This window comes from Pseudorca crassidens, chromosome 18, assembly GCF_039906515.1.
Source record: "Pseudorca crassidens isolate mPseCra1 chromosome 18, mPseCra1.hap1, whole genome shotgun sequence".
In the NCBI taxonomy this organism is placed as follows: Eukaryota; Metazoa; Chordata; class Mammalia; order Artiodactyla; family Delphinidae; genus Pseudorca; species Pseudorca crassidens.
The window spans coordinates 22,396,557-22,411,908 of NC_090313.1; the positions used below are offsets into that span (position 1 = coordinate 22,396,557).

Sequence of the window (15,352 nt, forward strand, 5' to 3'; positions counted from 1 at the left end):
ACAAGATAAATAGAATGGATTGTCTCAAATACTCATGATTTTCCTAAGTTACTGTAAAACAAAACTTTGGAAAATCCAGGGAAAGGTTAATTTTTTTTAGGTAGTACTTAAAGGAGAACTTACTTTGACTCCCATTTCCAGCTTTTTGGTCTAGACTATTTTCTAATACATTTTCAACTGAAAAAATACATTGTGTTATTACAATCCAATGTTAATTTACTTGATTGAAATGGCAGTTCGTACAGACTCAGTCTACCAAAACAAAACAAAACAAAAACCACATATTAAGGGAAAAAAATTAGAATTTAAAAGACCAAAACACAAATTTTATACTATTTTATCCTTACTTTCATGGATCAGGAAGATTACTTCAACAAAGAGAAAAACTGAACAAGTTTCTCTTATATCGGAAATCACATATTTTGTGTGTAAGCATAATGGTCTTACTCTCTGGGCTATAACTTGTAAGAAGAATGAACACTTAAACATTCCTGAAGTGAAAGCTTGGTTGTAAAATTATAAAGCATGTTTGAAGAACCTTAATTAGGTAACTGTTCAAAGTTTCTAAGGTTATACAAGATTTCTGCTCTGTATAAAATCTGAAAAATGACAAATTAAAAGTGAAGCAAAAATTCTAAGGAATATAACTGACATTTAACAGCCTTGGTTTCTCACTGTCTAGAAAAAAATGATATTAAATTTAATATAAAGTGGAATACACAGTACTTTATAATTAGATACTTTAATTCAAATACCTAAACAGAACATTTTAATGTAATAAAATTGTTCTACCAAAATGCATTATTCATCTCAAATGTTCATCTCATAAAATAATGTGACTTTACTCTTTACAAAATGAATATTCTGTATTCACAGCTATTTATAGTGATACATGGCTGAGGGAATAAAACTTCATATGAAATCAACTTTATTATTCTATGTAAAGCTTATTAATTGGATCTACAAAGATACTAGATTAGATAATACTTTCTATTCTTTGCTCCTCTGTGTCATCTTCAAATAAAAAGAGAGTCTCTAACTTCAACCGGTGCCTTCCTGTTATCATGAGTACAATCTGAACATGTGTAAAAGGACAATGTCCTTGTTTATGTTGAAATAACAAGATGGAGTGAATCTGTGTCCTTGAATCATTTATCACCAACAAGGCCAAAAGGGCTTCTGTTACTGCTTCCAGCCTCCCTTAAGGATACATCTTATTAGGTCAGGTTCAACAGGAAAGTCTGCTCTTTTTATTAACTAAAATTCAACCGATTAGGTTTCTTTTTTTTTTTTTCTGATTAGGTTTCTTAATTACATCTGGAAAATCCCTTCACCATTGTCATAGGGCATAACCTAACTCTGGATGTCATGTCCTGTCATAAACTCAGTTCCTGCCCACACTCAAGGGGAGATGATTATGTCAGGGCATAGGCTATTTGAGGGGTGGGGTGGGGGAGTCTTATAATATTAAGAAAATAAGCTTCAATTTCTACAGATGCCATACAAAACAACATATATTGCAAGTAGCACTGTATTATTTAATACACTTTTCATCCCACAAATTGACTTTAAAAGTGATTTAAATGACTAACATATATCATGAATTGTCTTACTTACTGGGATTTTAGCACGTCACAATACAGAAAAGGTCCCTTTCTATTGAGGAGATATAATTTTAAAACTAGTAAATAAATTAACCAGATAAAATAAATGTTGATACATTTCATGAAGACAGTGAGCTAAGCAGAATTATGAGGCAGTTACTGTAGTCAGGGATGTCAGAGGATGTCTCTTTAAAGAAATAAACTTGAAACATTAAAAGAGGAAGGAGAAGTTACTATGTATATGGTGTAGAGATGAAGAAGGAATGTAGTATAAGGTAGCAGAGAAATAGGCAAGAACCAGATAGTCTTGTAGGCCATGAAAAAATGTTTGCTTTTTATTCTCATTGCAAAGGAAAAGTATTGGGGGATTTTGTGCAAGGAAGGGTTATGATAATGAGAGTATTTTTTTTTTTTTGAAAGATAACCTTGGCTGCTTGGAGAATAGTACTGATATTTTAGGAACTCAGAAATGGAAACAGGAAGAACAAATGGAAGCATCCATCAAAGTTTAGGAAGTTTGGGTTATATTGGTAGATGCTAATATGAGATGGTAGATGCATTTGGAATAAACTTTAGCAATATAGCAAACAGACTCTGAAGTAGATTGAACAGAGTAAAGGTGAAGGGAAGAACATATAAATGTATCTTTTGCTCACTTAAAAAACTAATTCTATTCAAAAGGCAATTCATTTTATTAAGTTCAGATTTATAATTTCAAGGGCAGTCTGCTAGAGAAAAGACAATTGATCAGCAAGAGAAAATTAAATTTTAAAAATGTCCAGAGTAAAATGCCTTAGCCTACTGAAAATTTACTTGTCAATGTTTAGTAATAAAATTATACAGAATTGTCAGAGATTAAATATAAAACTAAGGAAACATGATGACAATCTTTTTTCCTAAAAATTTAATGTAAAATATTCACAATTACCTCAAGAACCATAACAAAGAAATGCTAAAAAGTACAAATAACACTCTTGCACCAAACTTGAGTGACTGTGCTTGATGCTCCAGTCCGTGTCTTAAGATTTACAATGCAAGGTCTGAAGCCGAGACCTGACTCCTGAAAATTCATTAGGTAGTACCTTCTGCCCTTCAGAGGGAGAAGAGTAGAATTAGCATGTTTCTAAAATGACCAGGTGAGCTTCTCAACAGAATCAGTCAACTTCTGATAAAACTTAAGCTGATAAAATATTTAAACAAGCTGATAAAATATTTAATTCCTTTAGAAAAATTATCTATCTGCATGTCTCATTATTTTCATTTAGTAATTTTGTAGATAAATATCAACTATTAATCTCTGCTTAGTCTTTACAGATTAGAAAGCATAAATTGTCAGTTAATTATAACACTCTAGTATATTAGAAAACTATTTTAAAGTAGTTGCTGAATCAAGAAAACTGTTAGTGACACAAGCTGAATACCCTACTGTCATCCTTATAAACATTAAAAGCAATTAATTTACCCTTCATACTCTAAAGTTACCTTCAAGGATAATAGAATTAACAACCATGAAAATATTCATAGACAGTCTTATATGAGGAGAGGACAAATGAGACTAGTACAATGGACCAAATGAAAATTTAAGTGATCTGATTTTCAATTTCCTGTTTTATTGTTGTAGGTTCACTAGCAATATCTGGTAGGGAATGTGTATTTAAAATGAATAAATATTTGAAGAATAAATAAAATATGTTATATACGCATTTTAGATACTACTGTTACAGAAATTGTAATGAATGTGCAAACTTTCATCACCTTCAAGATCTTCTTTACTTCACAAAGTGAAAGTAATGGTTTCTTTTTGAATGGTCCTCTTGAACTTTGACTAAATCTCTGTGTCCTACACTGTAATGTAATGCATTAGTTAGGAACTTTTCCTTCTCTCTCTTCACAACCAGTAACCCCATCTCCTCATCTATGGTAAGTCCCTAAAGGGTTAGAATAAATCATTTGTCCTTCCCAGATGCTAGAAGAGTGCAGTTATGGGGAAAAAGTTAAGTAATGTTTGGTATTAAATGAAAAGTGAAGAACAGAGGGAAGAGATGGTGGGAAGGAAAAGAAAGGAAATAATGAATGTGTATTTCTCTTCTACTCAAGGTGTCTCTCACTGTATCACATATAGGTGATGGATACAAGTCACTTGGTAAGTACCATCATCAATGTGGCAGAGTGAATATACTCTGCCCAGAGAGGGAGGGCACAGCAAAGTTACCTTGCCGGAGGGAGTAAAGAGTCCAGGACAACAATCCTACAAGGTACCACAGGTACTACTAGTGCCACTACATACAAGTAGAAATGATTTATTTTGGAATCAACACATCTAAACACTTACCACAACACACAGGCACACATATTTAAACACATACTACACACACACACACACATGTGCATAATGATTTTGTTCTACTATTTATCCCAGAGATGGCGTGGCTGAGATATTTTTTAGAGTTTAGTAAGGAGATTTCATTCTTTGGGAGAAAAAAAAGGAATTTATGTACAAGTCTTCCTTCATCATGTAGTACAAAGAACATAAGCCTCAAATCTGATGATTTTCATTTCCTGGTGTCATTGGTAAGTCATTTAACCATCCTGAGTCCCAAGTTTAAATCCTTCTCCTTTTTTCATCTCCTACTAATTTCATCTTGTACCAATCTGTCTGAAAATGCTGTCTCCAGATGCTGATAGTCTTTGCTGGCCTGGTGCTCTGGAAATATTTAAGTGGAGAAATCTGAGCGTTTTGCAGGGATGTACTTAAATACATAAAGTTTATTGAGGAATCATTTAGGTTAGTATCTAAGGCAGTTATTTTGTGGATACATCAGAGAAAACAAGATTGCATGTTTCTCTAATACTACACTCTTAAATGTTATTATTAAATTAACTTAGCTTCCAAACAAAGCACATATGTTAAAGGTACTCAGGCATTGAAGCAAATTTTTGTAATTTCTGAAAATGCAATCAGATCTACTCTTAAAGGAGGTTGGATGTTTTATGTCATATTCTTGTGTTATTAAATTGTTTAGAGAAGGATTGATCATTTAAGTTATTTGAAAATTTAGCTTCTTACATATTAGAAGAAATTATCTCTGCTACATTACCAGTTTACTGAATTATACTAACAGCAAATTTAAAAGATGATTCATTGTTAAGTAAAGGACTTCATTTATGGTTTTCTTACATTATTTTCAAAACAGGAATAAGAGAACGGTAAATTCTAAATTTGTGCTTTACATCTCATCCTTTTTTAGCTTGGATGGGATTTTAATTTTTTTTCTGTAAAACAAAAATAATACATCTAAATGTTTGATTATTAATTTTTAACAATTATTCTGTCTATTCTGTGCCAGGTTGTAGTTTGAGCTACAAGGATACGATAGTAAAATATATATACATGCCTTGTCTCCACGGCCATGTGTACAGCTTGCAGGGAGACCCTGCAGCCACAGATGTGTGCACCAACAGGCTGGGCATGCTCAGCTGCTTGTGGACCCAGACCCAGCCCCGTCTCCCATCACTGACCTGCACCACCATGCCCACCTGCAATTAGCCCCTCCAGTTGTGCATCTGCTCACACCTGGCCTGATTCCAGATACCAGCCTCCACTGTCCTGGGCCTGTGGGGAGACCCAGCATCTGTGGTAATATATACCTACAGCAGGCACCCCGCAGCCACCAGTGTGCCTGCTGTTGGCCTCAGCCCTTGCCAGGAGGGTCCCTAGCTAGTTGAGCTCAATGGTGCAACCCAGGGACTAGAGATAGGGCTGAATCTGGGCCCACAAGCAGCTATGGAGGCATTGGCTATTGGTGGGCACTTTTGTGGCGGCAGGATCTCACTAAGGTCACACACATGGCAGTAGAGGCCAATGAGGTCAGGTCAGCAGCGTGCAAGTGCACAACTGGAAGGGCTAATCTCAAGCGTTTCCCTGGTAGTGAGGGATAACTGCAGGGGTCCAGGCTAGCATCTTGCACTCACGCAGCCACTGAGGCCAGGGTTGGCTGCCACGTGGATCCCAGGCTCTAGTGAGGGCGGAGAAAACAAAGCAGGGCTGGGGACCCAGATGGCTGGCATCTGCCAACACAAATACCTGTGGGGTAAAAACTGATGAAATCTGCAAGGAGTCCGAGGCAGCTGTGGTGGTCCTTGATTTCTTCCGTGGCAATAGCTGCTGCGGTCCTCTGCAGAGTAGCTTACTGGAAACCACAGTTCCTCCTGTTATAAGGCGGCTGCTCTTCTTCCTTGTTCCTAGGTGCCTCTACTTGTCTCAGCTTTGCTGGTCTCTGGGAGGGCTGAGACCAAAGCAGGTCCTTTGAGGGTGCTCTGAAAGGTTGGAGAAGCTGGTCTCTCATCTCACTCTCCCTTTCCCAGGGAGGGGAACTATTCTAGCTGGTGAGTTCCCTTTTGGTATTGCTGGGGGTGGGGTAATGCAGGAAAAATGAGGCTGTTCTTCCTTCTTTTTGTGTGTGATTATTCTTAGTGTTTTCTTTTTCCACTATCCTGTCGAAGTCTATTACATAGACTCATGAGCTCTCCCAAAGCAATTTTTGTTCATGAATAGTTGCCTAGTAATTGATAACCATGGGGGAATGGAGGCTGGGGTCCTCTTATTTTGCTGTCTTTGTGACATCACACCCCAACTTGACACTGTTTTATTAATCTCTTTGACATAAAATATATTTAATGACTATAGACCTAATAACTTTATTATCATGCATAGTAATTAAAAGGAGATAATAAAATCCAAATGTCATAATTTTCATGTTAATTTTTATTGTGTTACAATATGGTCCTTGAATATGTACAATCATTTATGTTTCTCTAATTTTACAAGTAGAAATAATTTTCCCAAGCATTGTATCTCAATATTTATCTGAGTTACCTAGGTACAACTATTAAAATAATAACCTGCTCTTTGTCTATGTGTTCTGCAAACTCTAATAAATTACCAAGTTTGCTTAGTTTCAGTAGTTTATCTCTGACAAACACAAACTGTTCGCAAACACTTCATTTGTAAAGTTTATTTTGAAAGGCCGCGATACTGCTGATACTTATATAACTCCTCTTTGTTTCATTCTTGCAAAACCCAGAAGGCACTAGGGAATGACTACAATGGATCACAAACATGAATATTTCAGTACTTTATAGACTCTTCCTCAGCATGTTGCAGAGTGTAAAACAAAGTTCTATTTAAACCATGTCAAGGAAAACAATAGCAAATCTAGGATTTTCCAAACTAAAGCCAACCAGTTCCAAATGTTTTTCTTAATGAAGAGTTACTATGAGAATATAATAGGATGAAGGATGATGACTAAAATGGATCTAACATTTTTTATAAACAAATAAAAGAAAATTTGGGGTCATTCTGGCAACTTCAGAAAAGGGAAGCTCGTGAGACCAACTGAAGGGTTGGGGGAAAATTGGGCTGTATTTTTACAGTCACTCTCATACATGCACATGTTCATATCTGTTATGTTTGCTAATGGATTCTAGATTTGACCCTTGATGGGTATTTAAAACATGTTAATATTTGTTTTCTTAAAGATTAAAATGATAAAAAATAAATGATAGTGAGGCTTAATATAAGATTTTTGAGAACCATGACAGCTCACTTATTCTTCTCCTGTTTCCTTTTCTTGTTGGAGACCAAGCAAGAAATAGGTTGCAGTAAAATCATGGCAAACTCTATTATAGTTAAAATGAGATGGACAAAAAATTAATAATTCTTTACAAAGAACACCTAAAGATATTAGCAAATCACTTGAGAAAGCTATTCTAAAGAGCATATTCTTAAGATAAACCTAATAATCATATTTAAGAACATGGAAAAATTTAAGTATAAATTAAAACACCTTAAATAACAGAATAAAGATCACACAAGAGGAAATGCCCAGACTGCAGTGATGGTTCAACATTGAATAACTTTACCTAAAATAACATGGAATTTCCTTTTTTGAAGATGTTCCGACTAGGTTATTTACCAGTCCTAGAAAGGAGTAAGTGGCTGCATATTAACATCGTCTCTTAGCCATAGGTCTACAAAGCATCTTGTTGATAAATGAATGGAAAGTCTTGCTAATAAATTAATTATTTGTTATCAGCAAAACAACAAAAGTGCATATGTGTGTGTGAGAGAGAGAGAGACCTCTGTTTCTTTTGTGTTCTAGATAGTTGCAACAGATTGTAGCTTTCACATAAACAGCCCAACAAGCCAGACCTGCTTAAATATCCTAGCTTCCCTGAAATCATCAGAGAACTAATATGCAAAAAAAAAAAAATAATAATAATAAGTGAAATACTTTATGGAAAGTGATCCACATTTAATAAGAGAGTAGAGACCTATGGCTCTTCTCATTATTGATAGAGCATTGAAAATAGGAAAATCTACTGTAGATGGAGGTAAGAGGGAGATGACAAAATTCTGAGAGAAACCCCTCTTACACAAATCCTTCAAAAAGATCTCTCTAGGCACAGAAAGGATAGTCAAGACTAAAGAGAAAGAAGAATTTCACATTGAACAGAAAGCTGACAGTAGGGTATAGAGCATAAAGAGAATTACAGTGCCAAAAATCGAGCCTCAGCTGTAAAGCACAAAAAGATCTATAGAATCTCATCTTTCCTCATATCTCCCAAAGAAGGAAAAGGTCTGACCTTATGGTTAAAAATATTTGAACCTGGGCTTTCCTGGTGGCGCAGTGGTTGAGAGTCCGCCTGCCGATGCAGGGGATGCAGGTTCGTGCCCCGGTCCGGGAAGATCCCACATGCCGTGGAGTGGCTGGGCCCGTGAGCCATGGCCGCTGAGCCTGCGCGTCCGGAGCCTGTGCTCCGCAACGGGAGAGGCCACAACAGTGAGAGGCCCGTGTACCGCAAAAAAAAAAAAAAAAAAAATTGAACCTATTAGTAAACTGAATCAAATTAAACATTCAAAAAATCCAGATCTTACTCATCTACTGATCAGATTGATTCAGCTCCCCACTCAGTCTGGCTCAAGAAAGGGTATGTCATTTTAATAGATTAACAATATTACACTAGTATCACAATACACAGGAATAAATAAGAACATATGACACATGGTCATAAAAGAAACTATCAGCAGAAGCAGAAACTAGATTTCCCTGCTACTGATGTTTTCTGAAAGTGGCTCTAAAGTAATTATAATAAAAATGCCCAAGTACATACTTAAAATTGTGAGCAATGTGTATTATGTTACGGGGAAATTATCAGAGACAAAGAAACCAATAAAAAGAATAAAATGGAAAAAAATGTTAAATTAAAATACATCATAAATAAAGAAGTCACTGATGAATTCTAAAAATTAATGTACTGAACAGTGGAAAAAATGAACTTGAATTAATAATAACAAAAAAAGTCTGTACTGAAAAACAGTTTTTAAAAAAAGGCTAAAAAAGAAAAAGAAAGAATTGGAGATCTATGGTAGAACATGATATGGCCTAGTGCACAACCAGCTTGCCAAAAAAGAAAAAGAGAGTGAAAATGCGGCAGAAGAAATAAAGACATAACAGCTGAGAGCCTTCAAAATGGATGAAAGACACCCACTACAAATTTAAGAAGCTCAGGAAACTCAAGCAGGATAAATACAAACATTGCCCCTATGATGGTTCATTTTATGTGTCAACTTGACTAGGTTAAGGGATAACCAGATAACTAGTAAAATATTATTTCTGAGTGTGTCTTTGGGAGTGTTTCCAGAACAGATCAGCATTTGAATCGGTAGGCTGAGTAAAGGAAATTTTCTTCACCAATGCAAGTGGGCTTCATCCAATACATTGAGGGCCTGAAGAGAACAAAAAGGTGGAGGAAGGGAAAATTTGCTCTCTGCTTGAGCTAGGACACCCGTCTTTTCCTGCCCTTGGACATCAAGGTTCTGTCGCCCTGGTTCTGGAGCCTTAGGATTCAGACAGGTACTGACACCGTTGGCCATTCTGGTTCTCAGTCCTTTAGATTTGGAATAAGAGCTACAGCACTGGCTTTCCTGGGTCTCCAGCTTGCAGTTGGCAGACTGTGGGACTTCCTAGCCTCCATAATCACATATGCAAATCACTCATGATAAATCTCTTCCTATATATCTATTTCTATATCTCTGTCTCTGTCTATATACATCTATCATCTATCTATCTATCAACTATCTATCTATCTATCTATTTGTCTATCATCTATCTCCCATTTGTTCTGTTTATCTGGAAATTCTGACTAATACACCCAGTAATAGGTGTACACGCAGATGTATACAGTTGCCAAAACTCATTAAACCAAACACTCTGCACTTTATTTCATGCAGATAATGCAATAAATTTTTAATAAGAAAATGACAGAGATGTATGGTAGAATAATATATAAACTCATTAACATTATATACTCCCCTTAGCATTATATAATTTCTTGATTCCTAGAAGATAGTCAAGTTCTATGAAAAATAGACTCAGAAAATTTAAATTACACTGAAGGAAAGGAAATTTAGAAAAACAGGTATAATAAGAAAAGTCAGTGAGAGGTAGAATATTGTAATGGGACTAATTGGTGGTCATGAGTCAATGTCAGGCAACATAGTATTTATAAGTAAATCCCCTAAAGGTGAGGAATTAGAAATGTGGATGAGAGAAACACAGCTAATCTATTAATATTTCTATTCTTTCACAGACATGCTATGCTAATGCATTTAGATATCTGCTCAGCTGAGTCTTGTTGAATTAATACAAAGATTTGTTTGTTTGATTGATAGTTGCTTTTTCCTGAATACTGGAATAATTCTGTCTTCAGAATGAGCAAACATGCATCAATTTGTTGCATCTGGTTTTCTTGGAAATTAAGATTTGAAGGGCCTATATGTAAAGTGGTTGCACTATTATAAACTTTACCTTATGTTTCAAACAACAATGTTGCATTAAGGTATTTATGAATAGCATAATTTATGTTCTTTCAAAATGACCCAAAATCGTAAATGTGTTATTGGACTGCACAACCAATGTACTATACACTTCTAAGTACAAGAGTTGATCCTTTTCTTACTAATCTACAAATTGGATATGTTTCTTGTACTTTAATGGAGGCTCAAAAAAAATGTCTTCATTGTACTATGAAATCAGAGAAAACAGGAAATTCATCTGATGATTATTTTATCCTATAGCCTAATCACAAGTGACAAATAGTTGCCCAATAATAGAAGGAATGGCTTGGGCAAAAAATGTTGAGAAATATCTTTGTACACTGTCCTCCATCATAGCAAGAATTTTTAGATTATTTCAATTCTGAATAAACGTAACTTATTTGAATCATATTCTCTTTCAAGTACTTTTCAAGTCAGATCATAATATTCTAGATTTAAGGTCAGTTTAGATAGCCACAGCATGAACTGTAAAAATATATGTCATATGTCAGATCTGTGTGTTTTCAATTTCAAGTTGTATTTTTTCCTCTTTTATTGACCAATCTTTCTATAAGAAAATATCAGAATATTATAAATTTACTAGAGGTAAGATGTGACTCATTTATTATAATCATTTAAAATACGCACATATACTGTTTTCCATAATACTCATTTGCATATATTTTATTTACTATAGATTTCTCCATACTTAGTACAAAAAAGAGATTTTAAAAAAAATTTTTTCTAGTAAAAGTCTAAAATAAAACAAAAGTTTCCAGCAAGTTCTCTTATGTTACTCTCAGTGTCTCAGATCCTGAAAATACTACTGAATTATTCCAATGAACATTTCAATGGAAATGAATTACTAACCTCTAAAGTGAAGACAGTCTGTAAAGGATATAAAATGAAAAAGGGACATTACCAGCTTTGAAGTGAGCAGTTTCAGACAGCCCTATAGTGGTATTAGTAATTCTAGTGTCACTGTAAAAGAAAATGTCAGTGCAGTGATGTTGCTGTTTTTTTTTAAAGACAGTGAGGACTGCAGTATTTCATCTGAAGCACATCTCTCTGAAACTCAGGTTTAAAATAGAGGGTTGTAGATACTATTGGGTACTTAGGGTGTTAAAGACATTTTTTGTATTTTATACTTGCGTTTAGAAGGAAAAATCCACTTACTATTTTGCAAATAAATAGCCAGTAAAAGAAAGCAACTATTTTGTTGCTTAGCCAACACATATATTCTTCATTGCCTATGATGCAACTTCTTATAGCCTCTTGGTTGCTTTTACTGAAAGTTCAAAAGCAAAAGGAAAGACATTAGACTGAAAAAATTAAAAAGTGTACTGAAAGTTGATCGTAATACTTGACTTTATTATTCTGCCAAAAATCTAAAAAGGTTTAGCAGTCCTTTGAGGAAACAATCTTAATGCGGAATGTATCCATCCCTTTTATCTATGCAAATATACTACACATTATGGATATCCTAAATTGCTGGAGGTTATAAAAAGCGATATGCAAGATAAAGTGAAGCTGAACTTTATTCACACTTCAATTTTGTTTTCTACCTTTTTAATGGTATCTATAACTTCCTCTTTTTTTTAAAGGTTTTCTTCTAAGAGGACAAACAGCCTAACAAGAATGCCTCAAAGGCTTTTTGTTTTAGAGATTATAAAGTTGAACGTGAAGTAAAGATTAAGAGCTTGTTTTACAATGTTTAACATGATTTGGGTTAAGAAATCTTGAAGATACCACTCTAACTCATCTAGAAATAATAGCAATGGGAAAAGAATGGCTGTATGTTTTTGTGATCTAGATGTAATTAAACACATGATAGGTTTATAATGTACCTGAGGGGCCAGGTTTATAGAAGTTGCTGGTGAGGAATTAATAAAAAAAAAAAGCAGTATAGAATAATAAAATGACCCCTGGCTTTTGTGACAACGAGCACAAGGAGAAAAACAAACAAAGAGTAGCTTATAGGATTGTAAGTAACTTTTCTTCCAAAAAAATTGTGAAATCAATGTAAATGTATTCTAGTGAGTAGTTCATCTACATTTTAACTATATTAATTAAGCAATCACATAAATATAGTTCAGAAAAAGATTATACTTTTGGCTTTTTTTTAGGAAAACAAAAGCAACATAGGACTCTTTAGAATTTATTTTTAAAATATTTTGTAGAAAGTTTTTAAGTTATTATGATGTTACTATATGAAGGAAACTATTTTAAATAGACTATTTCTACTGATCCTAGTTTTATTTTCCCTGGAATGAGTATAGTATTTTTCTTGCATAATGGTAAAATAAGGTCAATTAAAATAAAATAATCTATATCCCAGAGTTTGAGAAGTGAGTGCGTGCATGCTTGTAAAATTTGATAATTCTTTTTCATTTTGAATGAGACAGTCTCCATATATCTTCTAACCAATTATTACTTGTATGAGCTTGTATGAGCATGCACACACACATCATTGTATATTTCTATATGCAGTTTTACAAGAATATGGTAACTTATTTTAAAAGTTTTAGATTTCCTCTTGTATTTTAAAAAATCTGCATTTTGACTATTAAAACTTGGATTACCTAGAACAAAAAATAATAATCAAGTCAAGTATTTGAAAAATTTGTTGTTTGCCTTATGCAATTCACTTGTGTGTGTGTGTGTGTGTGTGTGTGTGTGTGTGTGTGTGTGTGTATAGATGCATAGAGTAGCAGGGGATTATAGAATAGTAAGGTCCACAAAGATTCAGTGGACTCTGCTTACAGTGGATTAAGGATTTAGATAAAGTTTCAAGGCAAGCCCTTAATCTTCAGAGTATTCCAATGACATCTAATGAATTCCTCATATGATCCTCCTTACTCAGGTCTACCCTGAGAGCCTTCATACACACTATGATGCCAATAGATGATATCAACTCAAACTCCAATTTTCCTTACAGAAATTTAAATTTTAACTACCATCAAAGCTATATCCTAAATGGATGCCACAACATATAAGCTCTGTGTGTGTGTGTGTGGTGGGGGTTGTCTCAGGGTCTCCCTTATCCCCAAAATCATTCTGATAAGAAAATCAACTTTTCCCTCTCTCTTAATTGTTTTTCCCGGTCATAACTGGATGTACAGAATACTCTTCTGATCTCTTCTGATACACTCATATGATTATTTAAGATACCACTTGCCCTACCTTGCTCAGAAAAAATGCAATGTCTGATCCTGTGACCAAATAATATCTAAAACTTATTACTGATCCCCAGTATTATGTACAGAGATTCTTAGAAACAGATTAAACACTAGTGATCTCCTTTAGGATAAGGTATGAATAAGAGAAGATTATTTAGGAGGAAAAAGATGATAAATCTTCCCTTAAGATTTATCATATGCAAAAAGTCATATAGTAAGTATCCTATTTCATTAATCTCATCTCATCTCATTCATTCATTCAGTAGTACTTTTATTCAACAAATGAGTATTAAGTACTGTGTGCCAGGAATTTAAGTTACTTAGGGTCTTACATGGTATGCCTTGCTTAGAAAAGTCCTTACCCATTTTAAGATTTCAAGATTATAAAATTATTATGGATGAATACATTTCTAATTGGCTTTGATTTTATATTTTTAACCCATCTGAATATTACTAAGTATATGATATGAGGCAGAAATATAACATCGTTATTTTTATTTTTTAATTTAGGGTTTTAATTTTTGTCTGTTTGATTTTTATTTTGGTATAATGGATTAGACAGTTCTTCCTAACAGTTTGTTAAGTGGCCTGTCATTTCTCCATTAATAAGAAATATGATATTTATTAAACACTAAAAATGATACAGTGTTATGGTTATGGGCTCAAATTTTGAAGCCAGGTTTCCTAGGTTCAAATTTTGGTAATATTTATGTCAGTTTCTTCAGGTGGTTTAAACTCTCTGTGCTTCCAATTCCTTATTTTAAAAAATGATAAAAATAGCTCTTGCTGTTTAGTTTTATTTATGTAGTTTACTTAATATATAAAAATATACAGAGCAGAATCTAATATAAAAAGGAACCAATTAGCTATTTTTATTCCTGGATTCACAAATATTCCTGGTTACTTTTACTGGGTTTTTGATTCTATATATTTTATCTACTTGACAGTCTTGTGTTCAACTCCTGAATATACGTTCATATCAGTAGGCTTAGCTCTCCTCTTCCTCCACTTCCTCCTTCTTTTATGGGGGGGGTGGATTTGGGGACAAATTTGTTTGCTATTTAGCATATTTCCACCCCTGGTAAAACATTATTATCAACTCAACTACTTTAGATTTACATCAAAATTATGTACTAATTTTGGATAGAACTCACATTTCTCAATATTAGTTTCAGGAGCATAATATGCTTCTAATTAATCCAGGCATGATTTTCTGTCTTTTAATAAAGTTTTGCTCATTGATTTTAACAAATATTGCACAATTAGTTTACTAAGTTTAGTGTTAGGCATTTGATAATTTTATTTTCACTTCAAATGAGATAATTTCCCATATATTTTCAAACTAATTATTACAAACATATTAGAAATCCAATGTTTTTGCTTATCTATATTTAAACATGTTACACCCTCTCTTTAGATTTACAGGTTTCCATGCTGATATCTTATATCTGTGAATAGAATGTTTCCTCTGAGTACTTTAGATAATTCAATATGTGCTAAAGCACGCTCGGACTTTAGGTAGGGTTTCATTTATGCATATCATTTCCTCCTTTTTCCAGTACAATAGCTATTTTTTCCAGCTTTCTTTAATTTAGCTATGATTCCCTGTTTCCATATTTGCCTACTTAGAAATAAAGAGAACTGCATACCAGTGCTTCCTAATCATTTTAAATGTGATGGACGATTCACAT

The 15,352-nt window shown here is 34.0% G+C and overlaps 1 pseudogene; it reads right to left on the bottom strand.

Annotated features, from left to right (window-relative positions):
• The window catches only part of LOC137211481 (MOB kinase activator 1A-like), a 67,036-nt pseudogene extending 57,496 nt beyond the window's left edge, over positions 1-9,540 (bottom strand).
• Between the last annotated feature and the right edge of the window lie 5,812 nt (positions 9,541-15,352).